The 15,332-nt window shown below is 32.9% G+C and overlaps 1 protein-coding gene across 1 annotated transcript in view; it reads left to right on the forward strand.

Annotated features, from left to right (window-relative positions):
• Positions 1–2,181: 2,181 nt before the first annotated feature.
• Positions 2,182–15,332, forward strand: part of LOC106469430 (zinc finger protein GLIS3-like) — an 84,125-nt gene continuing 70,974 nt past the window's right edge. The window contains exon 1 of the mRNA XM_022397943.1: positions 2,182–2,343. The gene's annotated coding sequence lies outside the window, so the exon portion shown is untranslated. The remainder of the gene's footprint in view (positions 2,344–15,332) is intronic.

Here is a 15,332-nt window from a genome sequence, read left to right on the forward strand (position 1 = left end):
GGCCCATATGATATTGTAGAACGTCTCTCAGACGTGACTTTCCGAATAAAATGTGGTCGGCGAGGTAAGCCAAAGGTGGTTCATGCCAAAAGGCTTTGGCATTATTACAGTCGAGGACAATTCAGTTGGAACAAAGTGAATAACAAAGTAAATGACACTGCTGAAGAGGTGTCACCTAAAATAGTTTTACGGGACGTATCTTCTTCCGTACTGGTCTCCGTCTCGTTGGCTTCTGCTTCATGTGGGGTTCATCTGCTTCATCAGTAAATGTCCTATCATCGGTAACAGTCACATCAGTGGTAGTAACTTCATCAAGAGCTTCATCGTTTCCCTTCTCAAAACTGAGTAGAGTTTCTTCTTCGATGTTGGTTAAGAGACTTTGTTGAATTGTAATTTTGTGATTGTAATTTTGTACAATTAATTAAGTTATTGTTAATTGTTATTGGTTTATTGTATGTGGTTATTGTTCGGGACGAACAATATTAAGGAGGGCCAGTGTTGCGTCAGCAAGGTCACGTGACTAGCGTCACGCCACTTCTCTCGAACCTTCGTGAATTGTCGGGAGATTACTAGATATAGGGTAGTCTGGTATATATAAGATGGTCACAACGTGACGAAAACAATGTGTGTGTAGGTAGTGAGTAATTGATCTGCAGTCAGAAAGTATTGTTGAAGTTCGTTATAGTGATTGTTATAGAGCGACTGTTGAAAATAAGTGTATCGGTAAAGTTATATTCAGAAAGAATAAACCAGTTTGATTAAGAAAGGACTTGTGTCGCTCAAGTTTAGTCGGAAAGAAGTTACAGAAAATTAATTAACAAACGGAGACGTAACAATATATATATATATATGTATGTATATTCATGTCGGTATTATATACATGCATGATGTTATTGTATCATGTCGAATATATTGATTTTAATTTAATGAAACATCTTCTCTTTAACACTTCATATATAAATGCTAACTGTCAAAAACCTCTCATTTCGGTAGCGGTCTTTTCTTGCATTCAGTAAAATGACTAGAAACGGTGGCATCCAGAGGAAAAAGATCCCAGCAACTACTTAGTGAAACTGAACGCTCTAATGTGCTGGAGGCACCCATTACATCGAAAAACAAAACTTTTTGCACTGTATTTAGTATTCTTTGTTTAAAAGCCTTCCAGTGCACAGCAATAAATCTGCGGACTAATATCCTAGAAACCGTGTTTTGATACCGATGGTGGGCACAACACATATAGCCTATTGTGTAGCTTTGCGCTTAACTACAAAGAAACTTTTGCTTTAAAAGAAACACAATGCGATTATCCTTATTGAAATAACATAAGGAATGACTAAAGATGGTTGTAAACGGCCCACTAGACAGTCATATTGCACATACAAGGGATTAGGTTAACTGCACATTTTATAATTATTCATCACTATTTTTAGGAAAATTACTGTTGAATTATTTCAACTGGTATCTGCTGGTAGTAGCTATAAACTCGAATAGCTAAAACATCTAATAATGCTTGGAGACGGCTTGAATGGATAATGAAGAAAAACTTTAATATAAGTTTAACAGCAAATGTACAACGTTTCGACAAGGTTTTGTCATCATCAGGTACAACATCTGACCGCACAATTATATTAATAAAAGTAAGAAGAAAGCAGGTGTAAAAAACACAAAAAACGACCAGAATATTTAAAGTACATATTCGTATATGTATATATATATATATGTAAATTAGAATAAATCTATTTCTTGATGTACTTCTCGGTTTTATTTGTTTCCACAAAAAAAGAAACATGTTTAGGATTGGTTTGTATTTTAAACACACGGGGTCACCACTTAGCGTTACTACTTTGAATGTCGTCTGCTTAAAAATGATCTACTATTATAGTTTCTGTTTCTTTGATGTAATCCTAATTTTTAAATTCTTAGCATTACTGTTTCAAAAACAAAGTGATCCAATCCTTTATTTTTCGTGCTTCATTATGGACGTTTTGTTCGGAATTAAATTAGCAGCGGTACAAATTCAAACGAGCGAAAAATATGGCACGTGATTGCACGTAATTCTTGTTAGGCACGCTATCAGCAGTAGTTGCAGTTGTCAGAGATAATCTTAGTCTATAATTCAGGGTTTTATCTTTCTGTAAAGTAGGCTTACATCGATTCCGCCCCTTAGCCTACTGGTGTTATGGAGCGAGATGTATAATATTATTATATGGGGACAATTTTTAAATATTTTAATAGTTCACCAACTAGTCTTCCACCTGTTTTTAAGGACTACACTTGTTCGAGAAACCAATGAACTAACTATCAGAGTTATATGAAACCTGGCTGGATTTTGTGCGAAGCAGGGTAAGGTTGAAATGTGCTAGTAAAGTGTGTATGTGTGACGTATAATCTCTCTAGTGTGATTGTACATCTACTAGATGAATCTGATTATGTAATCCCGATTTTTATACACGTTTCATTGTTAATTCCTCTTCTTCTTTTTAAAACTAAGGTAACGCTTTTTTTTGCAAAGCATTTTGTGTGTGAGTTTTTCGACATTATTGCATGCAAGAGTTTTCGGTAGGGAGTGCAATAATTCTTGAGAAACAGGAAAAATAAATTGTTCCAAGAGGTTTTGATAAGCTGAAATAACAATAGAAGCTGTATGCAACATCATTGAGAATAATATTAATAATACAGGCCATGTTAAACACTCGCAAGCATGATACTTTGGCAACATATTTAATAAGTATCCAGTTTCGCGAGCGGTCTGATAAAATATTACAAGTATGTAAAGAAAAATTAACTTTTTTAATAGAAAATTATGGTAAGATAACTTTCCTTTCATATACCTTGATTAAACAAAAATATATAAAATTACTTTATTTTAGTAGAGAATAACTAATTGAATTGGCATGACTCTTAACGTTAGAGTTAAACAAATATGCTAAGTTCCAACTGTATTCACTGTGGGGAATTGAATTTCAGATTTTAGCGTTGTACGTTAGTAATTTTATCAATACAGACATGTTTTAGTGATTAGTAGAGGATTGAAAATTTTATGTATTTAATCAATTATACCTTTATTGTTTTCGTTGATAAGAAGATTGTTCTTTGTTCTTTATAGAAATGACGTTGAATTTACGGTATAATTTTGTGAAGAATCTTTAATTAAATAAGTATTAATTATGTTTTAAGAGTTTAGCGGATAGGGGTGACATTTTGTATAGTATTTCGTTTTTGGAAGGAAAGTATAGCGCCAAGACTAAAATAAGTTACAGAGAACTTGTGAAAAACTTTAGAAATCAATTATTAGACTATATGAGAAAAGAATATTAAGATAAGCTAGAGAACCGGTATTATTAGTGAAAAAAGAAGATTCATAATGTACCGAGAGAGAATTTTATTTGCAAGTGTTTTGTTTGCGTTTTGAAATCTTGCGTTTCAGATCGGCTTGTTACCTAGTATAACAGTGTTACGTTTCAAAGATCGTTTACTTTCGCTTAAACATTTTAGTAGCTGAGGAAAACTAGGCACGCATTACATTTTAAAACTTCACCAGGGTGTTAATTTGGCTGAATTGTGGAGTTTAGAACAAGTAATTTGCTACTATTTAACCATATGTTTCAAATTGAATATCAAGTTTTTATTTTACAATTAGTCAGTGAGTGAGCCATTTGTTAATTCTACGGAAAAACCAGCTAATTATGATAGTTTGGAGTTACTAGTGAGGGTTACAGTTTTAAAATGCCTATATTTCAAGAATTCAAAAAATAGTTTTAAAGTATTTGGAGATATTTTAACAATATTGTGAATATTTATATAGATAGAAGAATACGGAACAAAAAAGCGTAGCCAGAAGCTTAGAACAATGCTGATTGAGCACGATAAAAATTGAATAAAGGGGTAAAAATTAGGCCTGATTTTTCACCAGAGGGTGTCTCTGTATAAGGTATTGAAAAGAAAGCATATAGCAGTCTTGAAAATGTGACACGTTTTAAAGTTATTTCCATGTCTGGTGTACCTTTCTTTAATGTATAGTTTAATGTAGAAGGATCCTAAGGTTTATCGAAAACTAATAAAAATTGAAATATAAACTCACAAAATCTAGATACAGAAGTTTTACCAATGGTTTGTTACAAAGTTTGACAGTCTAGACAATAAAATCTAATTAGAAACAGATGTATAATGTTAAGAGCTTTAAGTTATTTAGTGTAAGCAAATGTAGTTTCCTGCTACAATTTGAAGTAATTCTAGAATGAAAAAACGAATAATTTTAATATATTTTGTATTTTTTATGGTGGTTAGGAGGCTGGTCATACTGACCGACTTCACATAAAATTATGGTAGTGAATATAGCAATTAAAATATGGAGAAAAAGATTGGAATTTATTTTAGAGATTACACAAAAGAAATATGTTAATTTTTAGATGTAGAAAAGTATTTTTATCTTAACATGAAAATCGCTTTACACTCGGAGTAGTGACTACTTTGACTCCATATATTAAAATATTAATTTTTAGCAAAAATGCGTTATTAGAAATTTTGATTTTTTTCTGTACAAAGGCTTACAATGTTTACTGAAAGCTTGTCAAATTTCGTGACGATACATAAATCGTATCGGACGATGTATCGATACGATCGTATCACGGCTTCACGGTACGATACTCGTATCGTATCGCTGTATCGCCACACCCCTAGTAAAAATAAATATAAAGAAATTAAGAAAATTATTTTTAAAAAGTCTTAGAAGAACGGTTTAATTTTTCGCATATCTTCGAAGAAATATGAAGTTATCATTCCTCAATGAGTCACCTCCCAGTTTCATAAAAACACTTGAAAGGTTCTATACATAACATATATATACTGGAATACTCGTGCATGTTAACAATGAAAACGCCAACACGAAAGCACGAATCAATTATGATATTGTACAGTATAATTTTATGAAGACTCTATAACTAAATTATTATTAAGAAATAGCAAAATACTGATAGTATGTTCTAAGCAACCTGTAAATAAATTAGTTTTACTGTCTTGGAAGTTTGTTTGTTTCTTTTAGAATTTTAGTTCTGTACTACACAAGAATTATCTACACGCGTTCATCCCTAATTTTGAACTGATAAGATAGAAGGACAAAGATAAACAGCACCCACCGCCAACTCTTGGATTAATATGGTCTGACCGTAATTCTTATAACACACCCACAGCCCCAAAGTATGAAGCTCGTTTTTTTACTACAACGCGACGCGTACCATGAACCCTTGGATTTACAGGCTAACACGAAACACTGGATCAGGCGTGGACTGATTATTTGAGTTATTGCCGATTTGCAGTTTTTCTTAATGTCAGATGTGTGACTAATTACGGCGCTGTCAAAGCATGAGAAGGTCGAGTCAAACCATGGTGTTAATTCAAACTTGTTTTAAATAACAAGGACAGTATGTGGAACACATTCTGTAAAATACGTTGAAGTGCCTATGGTTCCAGACATTATGGATATCCTATATAATTAAAAACTGTAAATCAAACCACCACAAAACTGTTCAAGATTTCAGATATCAGAATCTGCTGAAACACACCGAACTCTACTGCACGCGCAGTATGTTTTTGTTGGAGCTTATCTTATAAGCTTATCTTATAGTGTGTATGAGCAGAACAAAATCGTACCTTGCTAATAAAGTTGAGATTATTCAGCCTAGTTAAACTTTCTCTGTTTTGCATAAGATGGGATTATACATTGTTAAATGTGTTTTTCAATTGAGAAATATTGATATGCGCAGAAATTGAAGAGTGAAATAAGGTAACTGAGAATACGTATGTTACTCGTAATTCAGTTTTTATTTGTGTAATTTTCTAAATATAAATTTTTGGTAAACAACTTCTACACACAGTAGCCCTAATATATATAGTAATCTAAAGACATTATATCAGTATTATGTAGTGTGATAAAACACAAGAAAACTGCCCTTTTTTAACAATCAAGTAATAATTGTATGATACTTGATCATTGAAATATGGTATTCATAAAATGACATTTATAAAGCTTTATATAATAATTAATTTATCAACCTTTGACATACGAAAATAAATGAAAAAGTTCCTCTACAGTGGCGATACTTGTGATAAACCGCGAAATATTTGTAAAGGTCTGACTACGCTGCCCTCTCATAGGGAAAATCAACAACTAAATAATAATAATAATAAAATGGTGGAGGAATTTATTTTGTATTTATGTCAAAGCTACTAAGGCTATTGGCCGCCATCCTTAATCTTTAACTATTGACCAGAGTGAAGGCAGCCAATCAACAGCACCCTACCACACACATACTAAAGGATTGGTTGTCACCCTTATAACAAAGTTAAGGTTTAGAGTGTAGAAGAATTTATTTGTGTATTGCACGGATTCGAACTCTGCTCGCCAGCTAAAAAAATCTAGAGCTCTAACCACAAGGCCAACCCCCATCCCCCGGTAAAGGAGTGAAAAATGGGGATGAATTAGATTTTCGAACCTGTATTCTCCAGGAATAAATCTATGTTGATGTATTACGATAAGCTTTTGGTCAGGATAGATATCAAACACCATACATTACAACGTTACACTGTAAAAGCCTATTTGCTCAAGTATTTCTCATGGTTGTAAATGAGATACCTGTATTGGTTTATAATGTTTACGTCCACGTGCTTGCATAGGTTAATGGTTGCTACATGTATTTTAGATATGTAAGTAATACAGAGCTGGTAGGCAGTAATTACAGTTATCGTGTCAGTTGTCGGTTTCGCCACATTCCTTACATTCCCGAACTTTAGCGTAGTGTTCCATGTCCCACTTCAGTAGTACGCAGTGACTTAAAAGTTTAAAATGTTGTGGTAGCTATCGTATTACAGTACTTAAAGCTAGTATAATTCTACTCCTTTGAAAAAGCGAGCAATACTTTGTTAGATATATAAACTTTTCATTCTATCTTCAAAACGTTACAGATTTGAAAAACAAACGAATAGTGTTGAGTTGGTTTATGCCACACTTATGATCACTCCTGAAGTCAATATTCTTTAATGTTTTAACTGAATCTGCAGTCAAGGATACGTATTGTTTCAACTTTGATACCGTGTAACTTTACAAATGATATTAACTATTACTCCGTATAGTGCCTAAATGTAAAAATGATAAGAAGTTCCCTATTATTAATAATACCATAAATATCAGATAATCAGAGTGTAATACAGAAAATTAATTGCGTCTGCGGTAATTCGAACGCAAAGGAGTAAGTTTCCGCGTACGAAAACTTGCCGAGTTGCAGGTTGTAAGAGGCGCTAGAAGTGAAAAACTAATAGATACTTTTAACTCCTTAAACCCGAGCGGACGCTGCCAGTATCTGGCCGAAAATCCCGATATACCCATTGGACGGTGACAGTAGCATTTATGTCTCTTTGACTGGAAACTAATCCAAACCATGTTATTATCCACCTTTTATAAATAGACCGGAAATTGCATAAGGTATGGTGATGAATATTAGAACATCATGAAATTAATTCCTGCAGAACGCGCAAAAAAGTATGGGTTTAGAGGGTTAATTGAAAAATTTAACAGATACTTTTCGGAAAAAACGAATAGATACTTTTAAATATAAATATAATGTTTTACTTATGTGCATCTACTCGGACGACAAAGTACCAAAATATTGTAATATAGAGAAAATATCTTAGTAAAACTTTCGTTTATTTTTGTTACTATTATTTGTTATTTTGCTCTTTATTTGTTTAATTTGTACTTCAGGCCTAACTTATTCATGACACGATTTTTTGAATTTGGTTAACAAAAATGTTGCTTCCAAATGCGGTAACCTCTCCAAAATTTAGCCCAAATTACTCCATAAATATATATAGCAAAATACGAACTCAATGTGTGACAGAAAATGACTAGTCATTTTCAAAATGTCATCTACAAATAAATAAATATGACAAAAAAGGAAACCATGCCGAACGAAAGAATAATGTAGTACACATCGATCACTGTACAGTAGTCGGTTATATATCGCGTATGTTGTTTACTTCAAAAATATTTGTTGTAGATAAGCCGTTGAGCTCGTATAATTAAGATATCTTATATACTTAACTTAAATAACAGAACTTAAAGAATAATCTTTAAACCTTATCATTTTTATTGGCTACTTTTCCTGTTGTTACACTGTAGTTATACAATTTGTTATCGTATATCTCGATATCTCCAAGACTTTGTTTCATATTTTAATAGAATGATAACGATAGATAATAATGTTATAACTTTTTTAACATTTATTTAAACTTAAAATATTAACCTAATTTTCTGCATTTTAGTACATCGTATAGTTAATTTGTAGAGAAAGGTTTTCCATCTTCGTTTAAATGGCTACATAATTAATATATTATTGTATTCTATTCACTACAAGTTATAATTTCGTATGGCATTTTCTTCCTATACATTGTAGTATGATCATAAATCATTATCATTTGAGCAGTATTGTTAAGTATTTCGAATTTAACCAGTCTCGGCTCCATCTGGAAGGAGGAGGGGGGGGGGGCAATGAGACATATAATGGAGCCAAATCTAAAATAAATGTAAAATTAGAGTAATGGACGGCATTAACTTGGGAGGAGGTAACGAAATTTCAGGAGGGGGCGTTAGCGCCAGCCCTGATTTAGACCTAAGTTTATAAATATGTATATTGAAATATAATACTATTCATATATGAAGATTCAAGCTTATTTCATGCTATGTAAATTTATTTTTTTAAATTTAACTTGATTGTAAATTTTATGCTAGTACATACTTACATTTTCATATGTATATATATATATATATATATATATATATATAATGTATGTAATAGGAAGTAGGCTTATATTTATTAGTTCATTATTTTCAATGCTAAATGGACTCTTCAGTTTGTTTTTGTTGAATGCACTGTAATGATAATCAGTGTAAACACATCAACCCCAGACTTTGTCACAGAGAAAAGTTTCTCATAGAATCGTCTTGATGAAAAAATTATGTCTAGCTAAAATAGGAAGAAATTTTATAGTTATAGGTTATATCCCGCCTCTCCGGTGACTCAGTTGTAACTATGAGACCTTATAAGGCTAAAAAATGAGTTTCGATACCCGCGGTGAACAGAGCACAGATAACCTTTTGTGTAGCGTTGCACTTAACAACAAAGAAACAAACAAATAATTTTAGTACGTTTATTACATATTAAAATTGGACTGAAGTACAGTGGCGTAATTTATCATATACTTTTTGGCCACTGTGTACGGCTTAATAATATAAAATAATTTGTGGTCATTATTACGAGAATTTATTTGACGATCAACACTTCACTGTTGTTGAGTGTTTACAATGTTCACTCATGTTCGTTTATAAGACCATGTATGTATCTCAGAAGTCAAATATAAATTGTAGTTTGAGCCTATACTGAAAGATGGTGAGATAAATGTCTTAAAAGAACTGGTGATGTATTTCATTACAATTTTAACCAGCTTCGTGTGTTTTTAATTGATGTTTTACTCACCCTAATGAAATCTGTAAATATTTATACAGGATTTGAAGGAAATCTTTTAAATTTCGGCAGTAGTAAATATACATACTGAAGTTTTAATTTACAGCCATTTAAGTATAGTTGGGGTAAGCATTCTATTGTCCAATTTTACAGAATGAATTTTGAACTGGTTGGTACAGTGATAAGTTTCATACAAATGTTTTTATGCATTTTATTAAGTTCTCTTGTTGACTGTAGATGTATTTGTTACGTACAGAGATTAATTAAACCCAAAACTTACTGATTTTAAGAACTGGGAATAATATTTAAAGGTTAAAAACTTAAGGTAGCACCCGCTACGTCTACACGGAACAGTTCTATTTCAAGCAAATACTGGCACGCGTTATTCTTCCGTCAAAAATTTTAAATTGCATGCAAAAGAAGGGGAGAGTTGAAACATTTTTCTATTTAGGCTACGAAACTGTACGATGTGATGTCCTTCTCATAAAGTGTGATCTAATATGTTTTGAGACCATTTACGTTGAAAATGGGGACATATTTATTAAAAGTATGAACATATTAACGTCTGGGAACGGTATAAACCATACACAGTGACTTGAGCCAAAACAAATCATAGGTAGGTTAACCTTGTCATAAAAATGTGGAATTTACTTCCGCGAAACCACATTAGTTTAAAGCCATTTCAAACGCATCATACCAGGTAGTCTAACCTTCCTAACCTACGATAAAATCAGTAGTAGTTGGTTCTCATTACTTGATCCACAAAATAAAAAGATGAATATAACATACACGAATAACGAGATGGCTTTGATCTGGAAGAAATTCATAAAATAACCTTGACAAAAATGATGTCCTAAATGATGTCCTAAACCAAACTATGTTGACTCGTACCAGTAGCAAATATAGGTAACACTGACGTACAGGAAATACCTGGAATAACTTATTCACATGATAAGTCAATGCATTGTCCTAAAAGGCATAGAGATAACCTTAAACAGAAGAATAGTGTGTGTGGATGACCTTGACCCTCCGGAAACGTGTAGAACAATTTTAAAAGAAGATGAACATACTTTGACTCAAAAAGACAGACTAATACATATAGATTATTTAGTCGACAACTAATTAATGTACGTGTTGGGTAATCTGACTTACTGCAAGCTATACAATGATACAGTTGAACTACAAGTATAACGAATAGTTAATTTGATAGGCAAATGCATAATCCGTTTAATTTTTAAGCACGAAACTCCTATTACATTTTTCTGTTTTCTTTAAATTTCGAGGTATTATCAGTTTAATTATATATTTTTTATGTTCGATACGCGGCTTTATATTTCTATATCACCTCTCTGTCTTTTTGCTTAAGTTACGTGGTATGTTTATTTGTAATTAAGAACAAAGTCTGCCCACCACGGGTATCAAGACTCGATTTCTAGCGTCCACAGAGATACCGCTGCGCCACTGTGGGGCACGTGGTTTGGAGTAGTTGTAGTCTATAATAATAAAAAGGCGCGTCTATGTGTGTGTGACCGCCATAACTACAAGAGGAAAGAACATAGAAACCTAAAATTTTGCACCCATACTAATTGGACCATGGGGGTGTGATTCCTTATATTACAAATAGACAGTTAGACAGACACGCACGTGAGTGCGCGCGCGCGCATGTGCGTGCACATCTTTTTATGAGGCAAGCTAGTGAAAAACCACATAGAAAAGAAGTGTGAATGTTGTTACCAAAGTTTTGATATATGAATGAATTTCTCTGAGGTACTATCTAGTCCAGAATAATCAACAACATCAGTAGGAACTTTACAGTGTACCAACAATATCTTTTTAGTTGCCAAGTCAGGGAATATTATTTCTCTCAACAATAGCAGAATCGACCTTTTTGTGTAACAGTGAATTTTTTTTGCCCCCAAAACACTGATTATACTGTTCCTTTTAACAATATTGGTACTACGTTTTTGGTGTATCAGTGACACTTTCTTAGCTATCTGATAATGACTATGGTTTTTCCTAATAACATTCAGCATAAATTTTTGATTTATCAATAGCATTTTAGTTCTGGTTACCAAATTAGTGAACAGTGTTTTTCTTAACATTGCGATGGGTGAATACGTTGATCATTCAGAATCTATACTGTCTCAATTATTGTATCGAACATTAGTTAATGGTGTACGAGTATTTCCATATATTGCAGATAGAAACCACAGACATGAACGTGCATACGCCTGCGCATCTTTTTAATGAAGCAATCTAGCGAAAAACCATACAGAATAGAAGTGGTTCCTTATAAATTATGTAACAACTTTTAATATATAGAAAACCAGTGTGTTTTGGTAACAATGCTTTCCAACAATGGCTTTTACGTTATGTTGCTTTGCAATAAAAGTATAACCTAATATTGTTGTTAATCTATGTGCTGAAAGTATAAAATGAGCTGTATAAACTACAAAACGAACTATTCTATCTGGATAAATACATTTTCGCTTTTATGACTGCATTAATTCTGAGCTGGTTAAGAAAAAAATGGAAAGGTTAATAAAGAATGATAAGGCTACTGGGCCAGAAATATTTCCTCAAGGGTTATAAGGGAAGTTAAAGATTGGACATGTGAGCCAATTGTTACTATTTTTATCAGTCCTTGAACAGAGGGCAGGTACCACAGGATTGAAAGTTAGCTAATGTAATTCCTCTTTTCAAGAGAGGGGATAAAAATTGTTCCATTAATTATAGACCCATTAGTTGTGGGAAGACTTTTGCAAAGTCATCTAACAAAGTTTAGGATTTTATTGGATAGTCAACATGGTTTCTTGCCCTAGTTACAAATCTTTTGACATTCTTTGAAAAGGTTACTGCTTATATAGATGAGGGTAAGGGTGTAGACTTGGTGTATTTTGATTTTCAGAAAGCATTTGACAAGGTGTCACATAAAAGGCTTGTGAAAAAAAAAGCTCTATAGGTGTGTGGGATAAGTTAGCAAATTGGATAGAAGAGTGGCTGGATGGAAGAAAGCAGAGGGTTGTTACAGTTCAGTCAAACTGGATTAATGTCACAAGTGGGGTACCCCAGGGCTCAATCTTAGGACCATTGCTCTTTTTAATTTGTATCAATGACATAGATAAAGGAATGATCAATAAATTACTTAAATTTGCAGATGCTATTAAGGTCTTGGGTGTTGCTAGCTGTGAAGAGGATGCTGCTGATTTGCCAATTAATTAAGATCATTTAGTGAGTGGGGCAAATAAATAGCCAATGAGTTGTAATTATAATAAATGCAAGATAATGCATAATTTGAATTATAAGTATAATTTGGATCGGAAACATTAACAGTGTCTTGAAAGAAAGGGATCTTTGTGTAATGGTTGATCAGTCTCTTAAGCCATCCAAGAAGTGTGCTGTTGCTAGTGATAGGGCAAATAGGATTTTAGGTTGTACCTACAGAAATAATTAATACAAGTCTAAAAATGTTATAATATCATTGTACAGGTCACTGGTTATTACCACATTTGGAATATTGTGTTTAGTCTTGAACTTCTTATCTTAGGAAGGACATTGAATTGTTGGAAGGGATTACTAGAATGTAAATGTTGTCATACGACGAGTGGCTGAAATCTCTCAAATTGTTTTCTCTTGGAAAAAGAAGAGGTATAAGGGATCTGATTGAGGTGTTTCAGATTGTAAAGGGAATTGGTAGTGTTGACGCATCATCGTTTTTTCATATTTAATAGTGAGAATAGTAGGACTAGGGGACACAAATATAAATTTTGGCCAGGAAGGAGTCATCTTCAACTAAGACAGTTTTATTTTTCTAACAGGGCGGTTAGCCTTTGGAATGGGTTGTATTCGAATGTTGTGGAATCAGTAAATTTAAGTGAATTTAAGTTTGTTTGTTTATAATTAAGCACAAAGCTACACAATCGGCTATCTGTGCTCTGCCCACCACGGGTATCGGAACCCGGATTCTAGCGTTGTAAGTCCGCAGAGATATCGCTGTGCCACTGGGGGGGGGGCGTGAATTTAAGAGAACTGTATATGAATGATAAGTGCTGGCCTTAATCTTTTTTTAAATTTACTTATTAATAGTTTTAGTTTAGAGGACGGAGCAGCTGAGATGGACCAATAGGTCCCATGTTTTCCCAAAACGTTATGTTAAAATATAGTTTAAATATTACGAGTTCTTCTAAAATTGCGAAATATATCTTATGAATTTAGCAGATACAACGGCCCTTTCTCTCTCTCTAAGAAAATGCCCCCTAGCGTGCAGTTTTTATAATAAGATTGACGTAATTTAAAGACCACATACCACATAGGTGTTAGATAAACGTTAGAAAACATTTCTTTAATACCACTTTCGTAAGAAATGAGAAATGTACGTTAAGTTTGATTAAATTCCCTTTTATTAACTTATCTAAGGTAAATTCTGCTATAAAAGGTTAAAGTATGAAGACTCATTTTTATGAAAAATAAAATGTTTCGTGGGTTATAAATATAAAAATAATTTTAATAAAAAATTTGACGTAATTATATGCGTTTCCATCATTTCATGTCACACAACACTAAGACATTTGTGATATATGTGAATGTGATGTATGGCCTCTCCTGTAAATATTTGGCAGTGTCAGTGCAAGAAATTATAACAGTAATATATTATTGTAGATAATAATTAGATTATCGGAAATAACAAAATTTATCATTGTAAAAGAAAATCTCAAAGTAGGTCGTCACAGATATCATTTCTAAGATAATATTCTGTTCGAAATTGGAATTTCCAGCCTGAACGATACCTTATGCAACAGTGGGTCAAAGACCCCTAGTGTTTTCAGGTATAACCGTGCATAATTTTGATCCTGAGGGAAGACAGTCAGTCAACAGTATTTGCCGTCTATACAACTACTCTTAAACGAATGTTGGGATTGACTGTCACTTTTATAACAGGCTGAAAAGCGAGGCGTCTTCAGGGTCGTAATAGCTTGAACCTTGGATCCTTCGATACCTAGCCTGGCCAAAAATTACTAGTCTATGATCAACTTATCTTGCTAGAAAAGTGCTTTGAATTTTTTTTTTTTTGTTCGCGATATAAAGCAGGTGTTAATTTGCATTCTGTCAAGTTTAATTGTTTTTGTTAAAGAAACACTCAAGTTAAACAAAATAATATGGCCTATATGTTATCTTGGATTTTCGAAACATCGCTGATCGTCAGGGACTTGATCAAACATCCCTTTAGAAAATTCTTCCAGAAGTGCAAAATTTGCATTAAATAATTTTTCTAACAGTTTTTATAAGATTAGGCCACAGCAAAAGCGGCACTACATTAACTATTTAATGAGATCGTCATATTTGTTTTTGTTTTTTTTTGCATTTTACATGTGCATTAATAATCGGTTGGACGCCGCTTTAAATTGGTACAATACTGCAACCACCCTTTTCTGGATATTTCTTACCGCCAGTAGAATTGATGGCCATTTTGAAAACAACAAGGTATCTAATAACTAACAGAATTTTGACAGATGAAATATTATGTGTTCTCATATTTCAGTTAACTAAACCTATGTGTAGATAACACGTTTATTAATCATTGCATCATTATCATATGTGCAAAGTGTTTAGACTGATTAAAAGCAAAAACTAATGTAATTTTTGATATTTTCATAGCAAAAAATACTTTGTTTGTCTGGATAATATAATTAGTATTTCAAAGATACGTTTTTACATCCAAGTGATATATAATATAAAACGTCCAGAGATTCTCGCTTAATAATAATGTTGCGTCAGCGAGGTCACGTGACTAGTGTCACGCCACGTTTCTAGAAATAT

This window comes from Limulus polyphemus, unplaced genomic scaffold (assembly GCF_000517525.1).
Source record: "Limulus polyphemus unplaced genomic scaffold, Limulus_polyphemus-2.1.2 Scaffold3481, whole genome shotgun sequence".
Lineage (NCBI taxonomy): Eukaryota > Metazoa > Arthropoda > Merostomata > Xiphosura > Limulidae > Limulus > Limulus polyphemus.